Source organism: Lactuca serriola, chromosome 2 (genome assembly GCF_051521515.1).
Source record: "Lactuca serriola cultivar US96UC23 chromosome 2, Lser_US96UC23_V15, whole genome shotgun sequence".
Taxonomy (NCBI): Eukaryota; Viridiplantae; Streptophyta; class Magnoliopsida; order Asterales; family Asteraceae; genus Lactuca; species Lactuca serriola.
The window spans coordinates 132,551,694-132,560,279 of record NC_136409.1 but is presented as its reverse complement, the minus strand read 5'-3'; positions in this window follow the sequence as shown (position 1 = coordinate 132,560,279).

Genomic DNA, 8,586 nt, shown 5'->3' with positions numbered 1-8,586 from the left:
GGAGTATGGTGATGGAGAATCTTCTCCGATGAAAAGAGTATTGGCGAGTGGTGGATGAAGGGTATCACACAGTCAAACCAGGAGAGGTATCAACAACGACACAGCAAAAAAATTATGAAGAACATAAGCTCAAAGATATGAAAGCTTGCAACTATCTATTCCAATCGATAGACAAATCGATTCTAAAGACGATCAAGCAAAAGGATACGACAAAGCAAATTTGGGACGCGATGAAATTGAAATACAGAGGAAATGCCAGAGTGAAGCGGGCTCAACTACAATGACTTCATAGGGATTTCGAGACGCTAGAGATGAAATCTGGAGAAACAGTCACCGATTATCTTGGGCGGGTCATGGTGATTGCAAATGATATGCAGAATGCAGGGGAAGACATGAGTGAAGTGAAAATGATAGAGAAGGTGCTAAGAACCATGACAAAAGAATTCAATTTTGTGGTCTGTACAATCGAAGAGTCAAAAGACATCAACAACATGACAGTAGATGAACTCCAGAGTTCCCTGTTGATTCACAAACAAAAAATTAGAAGAAAAGTGAATGACGAGCACGTGCTGAAGGTGGAACACGACCACAACTCTGGACGAGGAAGGGGTCGAGGCAGAGGAAACACTGCTAAAGGAAGAGGGCGTGGATGAGGAAGATCACAAAGCGAAAAAGAGGTTCAATTTGATAAGTATGAAATTGAATGCTATAGATGTCATCAGTTTGGACATTTTCAATATGAATGTCCGAATGATGCTCGATAAGTAAACTATGTCGAATTTGAAGATAATGAAGAACTATTATTGATGGAGGCGGTTGACATTGAAGCATATGAGAAAGAAATTGAGATGATGATGACCATAGTAAAAGAAGATAAACCCAATAAGAAAGGGCTCTGGTTTCTTGATTCAGCTTGTTCAAATCACATGACAGGTACTAAAGAATGGTTTATCCACGTTGATGAGACGTATCAACACAAGGTCAGACTGGGAAACGATCACAAGTTAGAGGTGAAGGGAAAAGGGAATATTTGAATTATTGTGGGCAATATAACACAGGGGATTACTAAAGTTTACTATGTGTCATCTCTAACATCAAATCTCATGAGCGTTGGGCAGCTCCAAGAGAAGTATCTAACTTTTGTCATTCAAGGAAACGTATGTATAGTTTTCCACCCAACAAGAGGTTTGATCATCTCATCAAATATGACAAATAACAGGATGTTTCCTGTCTATGTCATACCCCAGTCGCACCAAGCTGAATGTATGCAAGTGAGTGTTGACTCTAACACTCAACTTTGGCACAAAAGATTTGGGCATGTCAACCACAAAGCCATAAAAACCATGTTGTACAAACAAATGGTGACAGGGCTACCATCAATTGCAGAGAAGCATGGTGTATGTGAAACTTGTGCTATTGGAAAGCAACACAGAGATCCAATTCCAAAGAAGAGCAGCTGGCGGGCAACAGAGAAGTTGCAGCTAATACACACAGATTTGTGTGATCCTATCACTCCAGTCTCTACTAGTGGAAAAAGGTACATACTTGTGTTTATAGATGATTACACTAGAAAGTGTTGGGTTTATTTCCTGTCACAAAAGGGTGAAAGCTTTGAAGTGTTTAAGAGTTTTAAAAGATTGGTGGAAATCGAAACTAGCATGAAGATTAAATGTCAGAGAAGTGATAGGGGTGGAGAGTTCACTTCAAATGCATTTAATGATTATTGTGAAGAACAAGGAATTAAGTGACAACTTACAACATCATACACTCCACAGCAAAATAGGGTCACGGAGAGAAGAAACAGGACCTTGTTAAACATGGTCCGATGCTTGCTAGCTGAAAAGTCTGTACCCACAATCTTCTGGCCGGAAGCAACCAGATGGGAAAGCCATGTGATAAACAGATGTGCAAGTAGGAGTCTGGATGAAAAAGTACCAGAAGAGCTTTGGACATGGTTAAAGCCAAGTGTCGAGCATTTCAGAATATTTGGCTTTATAGGCCACGTTCATGTACCTGCTCAATTGCAAAATAAGCTGAATGCTAGGAGTCATAAGTGTGTGTTTTTGGGGGTCAGTCAAGAATCAAAAGCTTACAAATTATATGATCCAACAACACAAAGGGTTGTGATCAGTATATATGTTATTTTTGATGAAGATGCATCGTGGTACTGGTCTAAAGAGTACCAACAACAACAAGAATTAATAGTTGAAGATGATGAATAAATTATAAAAGGGCAACAAGAAGGTGAAGATAGAGATGACCCTCAAAATCCCTCAAAGACATCCCCAACTCAAAATTCTGAAGAACTTAGTCCATCGAATCAAACTCCCTCACAGACATTCCCAACTCAAAATTCTGAAGAACTTAGTCTATCGAATCAAAGTATGTCCCAACCTGAAGAAACAAGAGAAGAATTAAGAAGTCCCATTTCAGCAAGTTCCAGAAACTCATCTACTCAAAGTACACCAACTTCTCAAAATAGCTCATCTGTGCGAAATCGAAGACCACCTACATGGACAAAAGACTACTACATGAGTGAAGAAATGTTCAACGAAGATGAAGCTGGATTCGCCATGTATAGTGTTATGGATGATCCAACAACCTATGAAGAAGCTTGTAGAGAAGAAAATTGGGAGTAAGCTATAAATTCTAAGATGACGGCTATAGAAAAAAAACACACGTGGGACTTGATTGATCTACCTGCTGGTACCAAACCCATAGGGGTAAAATGGGTATACAAGACAAAGGTAAACGAGCTTGGCAAGGTGGATAAGTACAAAGCGAGACTGGTGGTAAAGGGGTATGATCAACGTGAAGGAGTAGATTACAATGAGGTTTTCGCACCAGTTTCTCGATGGGACACAATACATACTCTTTTATCAGTGGATGCACAAAAAAATTGGACAGTCTATCAGCTAGATGTCAAAAGCGCATTCTTGAATGATGAACTCAAGGAAGTAGTACATGTTACTCAACCAAAAGGTTACATAAGAAAAGGTGAAGAGACCAAGGTGTACAGGTTGAGGCGCGCACTATATGGATTAAAGCAAACCCCTCGAGCTTGGTTTAATTGAATTGAAGGGTATTTCATGCGTGAAGGTTTCAAGAAAAGTAGCCAAGATCATACTCTGTTTATTAAGAGGATGAAGGAAAAGATAATCTTTGTAAGTCTGTATGTGGATGATCTGATCTATGCTCGAAACGACACTGAAATATGTAGATTATTTAAACAATCCATGCAAAAGGAATTTGAGATGACAGATTTGGGAAAAATGAAGTTTTTCCTTGGTGTAGAAGTGAATCAAAGCCCAAAAGGAATTACCTTTTGTTAATATCAATATGCAAAGGAAGTTCTAAAACGGTTCAGTATGAGTGAAGCAAATGGTGTGAAAAACCCAATTGTCCCAGGTACCAAACTCGTGAAGCTTGAAGCAGGGTAGGATGTTGATACTACTGTGTACATTAGTCTCATAGGGAGTCTCATGTATCTAACGGTAACACATACTGATCTTATGTATATAGTTAGTTTGCTAGCTAGATTCATGGCAAAACCAAAGGAGGAGCATATTGCAGTGGAAAAAAGAGTTCTAAGGTATGGAAAAGGTACTTTGAATTATGGGCTACACTATGGGAAGGATCAGAGTCAAAAGTTAAGGGTGTACACTGAGAGTAACTATGCTCGATATTTAGAAGATCGAAGGAGCACTTCTGGATATATGTATGTCTGTTCAATGGAGCTGCAATATGTTGGAGTTCGCGAAAACAAGAGGTAGTCACTTTATCATCAACAGAAGCGAAATATTTCGTAGCTACAACTTGTGCTTGCCATTGTGTATGGCTGAGAGGACTCTTTGAGGAAATTGAAGAAAAGGTGGGAACAGTAGAAGTTATGCATGATAATTGCTCAACAATAAAATTGTCAAAGAATCCTGTAATGCATCGAAGAACAAAGCACATAGATGTTCGGTATCACTACATCAGAGAATTGGTAAACAAAGGCGTTATCAAGCTAAAGTTTTGTGGAACTAAGGAGCAATTGACAGACATGATGACGAAGTCTTTGACTTCGGTGACATTTGAGTTTATCAGAGAAGAGATCGGAGTAAGAGATGTTAAACAAGATGCTTGATGCTTTCTTGTTTAAGGGAAGAAATTTATTGGGTTAGTCCGTTTGTTTTTATTAGCCCAAGTTTAGTTGAGTCCAGTTCGAATAAGGCCCAAGCCACGAGTCGTTGATTTGGTAACCCGGTTTACCCGATCATCCCCTTTCTTCTTTGTGAAATTAGAGAACTTTAGTTAATTCTGTTTAGCTCTCAGTTTTTCCCGTTTATTTTCCGTTGTTAATTTGTACCGGCTATAAAAAGCCCCTTCACTCTCAATAATAATTATCAGAAATTGTGAGTTAATTCATACTTGTTATCACTTGTTTCAACATATTTAACTACAAGGGTACACTTACGTGTCTCAACTATGTGATGAAATAATCTACTTGAAACTATGGTTAAAATCGTAATTAGTTTAAGAAACGAAATTAAGTCATCTTGGAAATGTTATTTCATATTGAGACTTTAAGACCCATTGGCATTATATGTTCTGAAGAACCAAAGGAATTTAGGTTTTATATTTGTTATATGAAACATGTTGTGCATAAATAACTTGACAAAGACTAAGAAATATTGCCTAAAGGGGTTCAACATGATAATAAACACCTTCCTAATATGTTATTTCATGCATGAGATTGAAAATATCATAGAATCATCTATACAAACTTAAAAGCCGAAGAATTGAGGATTTGGGAGTTTGTGCTCGATTGTCGTAAGGGTAGTTTTCATGTTGTTTGTTAAATCATGTTAAAGAATCTGAAAGTGGGAAGGTTCTTGATGGTCATGTTAGAACCAAATACTCTTTGTTTTGGATTTTGTAAAAAAAATCTTGTTTATCACTATTAGTCACTGATTTTTAATGCCGCATCTATATATATGGTTGCAATAAACGAAAATTTATTAGAAATAATAGGTCATATCATGTACACCATGGTTCCAAAAAACCGTTGCTATAAGGGAGAAGGGAGTCATTCCCTCCCAATTCACTGAACCCACTGTCACATCACTTTTTCTCTTTTATTTTTCTTCATCTTTCCGAACCCACCACACACGGAAACCCTATCTTTTTGAACCCACTCAACCCACTCATTTAAAAAAAAATACAAAACAATCAAATGTAAAATCTTAATTAGCAATGGCGTTATCGACAATACCACTCCTGCTTTAACGACTGGGTTGATTGGTTTCACTAACCCACTTCATCATCTCTCTATACTTTCTCTTTCTTATTTTCTTTTGTACCATGTGTTTTAAAACTTGTACCTTAGTTGTTTTGTATTTTTTTTAATTGAGTGGGTTGAAAAAGATAGGATTTCCATATGTTGTGGGTTGGAGAAGATGAAGAAAAAGAAGAGACAAAAATTGATGTGGCAGTGGGTTCGATGGGTTGGGAGGGAACGACTTCCTCCTCCCTAATAGTGACATCATTTCGTTGCTCTAATTGTTAGAGATGAGAGAAAGTAAAATTGAGAGAGAGAGAGAGAGAGAGATTCATGATTTTCTGTTCGTATTTCTTCAACTGAATGAATACAGACTACAAGCTACAATACATATACAGAAGAAACAAATCTAACTGAATAATTAACAAAATTACAAAAATGCCCTTTCTAACAGAAAACGTTCTAACTAACTCTAACTAATCTTGTTAGTTAACACCCCCTTCAAGCTTGTGGCCATTAATCAGACCAAGCTTCGATGTTGCTTGTATATGTCGAGAATGTGGAACTTGTTTTGTAAGAATGTCTGCTAACTGTTCGGAAGTATCAACATGAGACAACCGAATTAACCCTTCTTGGACATTGTTTCGTACGAAGTGACAATCGATTTCAATATGTTTCGTATGCTCATGAAATACCGGATTTGAAGAAATGTATATTGCAGCCATGTTGTCACATTTAAGGGGTATAAGAGTAATTTCTTCAATTCGTAATTCATCAAGAAGACGACTTAGCCATGAAAGTTCAGCAGTAACCCTTCGCATTGAACGATACTCGGCTTCTGTAGATGATAAGGAAATGGTTGATTTTTTATTGGATTTCCATGAGATTGGAGATCCACCAAATAAAATGTAGTAACCACTGACTGATTTTCGAGTAATTGGACATGCCGCCCAATCCGAATCACAGAATGCTTCCAAGTGGAAATCCTTTGAATCATTGAAGTATAAAGCTTGTGAAAGAGTTCCTTTGATGTATCTAAGAACATGAATGATAGCAGAATAATGATCTTCAGAAGGTGTTTGATTAAATTGACTTAGGTGTTGTACAAAAAAAGCCAAATTAGGACGAGTATGCAATAAGAAATTCAATTTTCCAATGAGCTGTCTATAAATAGTTGCATCTGAAAGAGGATTGTCCATTTTATGAAGTAACTTTGGTTGAGAAGGAAGAGGACTTGAAACTGGAGAAACATCATCCAAATGATAATCTTTGAGTAACGGTTTGATGAATTTGGTTTGATGTATTACCAGGCCATGATCAATTTTATCGAATTCTATTCCAAGAAAGAAGTGTAAAAGACCTAAATCTTTAATTTTAAACTCATGATGTAAGAGCTCTTTTAAGCTTTGTATTTCTCCAATGTCATCACCAGTGACAAGAATATCATCAACGTAAACTGCAACAATAGTAATTGATGAATTTGATTTCTTTAAGAAAAGAGAATATTCGTTAGGAGAATGAGAATATCCTTTAGATCTCAATGCAATGGACAGTTTAGCATACCACTGCCTTGATGCTTGTCTTAACCCATAAAGAGACTTTTTTAGTTTACAAACAAGTGAAGAGGAAGAAGAAGCTTCATGTCCAGGTGGTAATCGAATATACACTTCTTCATGTAAATCGCCATGTAAGAAGGTGTTGTTTACATCAAACTGATGTATGTCCCATTTTCGTTTGACTGCAATAGCAACAAGACTTCTAATAGTGGTGAATTTGACCACAGGAGAAAAAGTCTCATGAAAATCTATTCCATGTCTTTGAGTAAATCCTTTGGCTACCAAACGAGCCTTCTATCTTTATATAGACCCATCTGATCGTTGCTTAATTTTGTAGACCTACCGACAAGCAATTGCCTTTTTTTCTTTAGGAAGTTTAACAATGTCTCATGTCCCATTTTCTTTTAAATCAGCTAATTCATGTTGCATAGCTTGTTCCCACTCAGGTACGCCCTTGGCTTGATGATAAAAAGCCGGTTCGGTTATATTATTTTTCACATGAAAAATACACGAATCATGAAGAACCAAATTACAAGCTGCATAACCTTCAGAATTATTAATGCAGAAATTTGTAATGGTATGAGGGCAATTCAGATCAGAAGATATTGCAACATTACACACATAATCATGTAGATGTGTGGGAGGTATATGATTCCTTGAAGATCTTCTGAGTTGTACGGGTGGGACAGGGGTATTTTGGGAATTTGATGAAAATGAAGGATTGAATGGTTGAATTGGGACAAAAAGGGAAGGAAAGTCATTTGAAACATGATCTTCTGTTGAAATATTTGGAATGTAGGAAGTGTTGGAGACAAAATTTTCAACCGATGTGAGAGCATGTAAGGGAAAAAGATGTTCAAAAAACTTAACATCTCGTGAAATATGTATTTTTTGAGTGACAATATTCAAAACTTTGTAAGCCTTTTGTCCGAATGGATATCCAAGGAATATGCATGGATGAGCTCTAGACATGAACTTATCACTAGCAATTGTTGTTGAAGAAACAAAACACAAGCATCCAAAGGCTTTTAGCATATGCATATCAGGTTTAGCACCATATAGAGCTTCAAATGGAGTTTTATTTTGAAGAACTTTAGAAGATGTCCTATTGATGATATGAACAGCAGTTTTAGCACCCTCTCCCCAGTATCGTACTCCTATTCCTGATTGACAAAATTGATGGGTTTTAGCCATAAGAACTTTCCTATGTGCGCATGCAAAACCCTAATGCTTGGATTTAGGCTTTCTAATTAAACATGCTTTGAATCCAAGACTTCTAATGACTAATTTAGGAATAAGAACAATACTAAATCAGATCTAGAATCATACCTTTGAATCTCTTGTTTGATCTTGTTGTCTTGGAGCTCTAGATTCACAATTGTCACTCCTCTAATGGCTTACAAACACCAAATAGCAAGGAGGATGATTTGGGAGAGAGGAGAGGGGAGGGAATTCGTCCAGGGGTTCTCTACTTTAGATCAAGTGCCGATTTCCCTTTGCCATAGGGTCTATTTATACTTGTAGACTCCTTAAGGGTTACAGCTTAAACCCTAATTGGATAATCTTCTCTTAAAGCAATCCAAATCCATTCCTTAGATAGACTTGGACGATTTGAAGCTATCCATAGCTTCTAGAATCCGTCCGCCATCAATCCAATATGGATTTACAGTCTAAAGTTTAACTATCAAACAATTGACAGTTTATACCCTCTTATTTAATTAATCTCTTTAAGTCACCAAATTAATTCTAATTAATTTATGACTTATA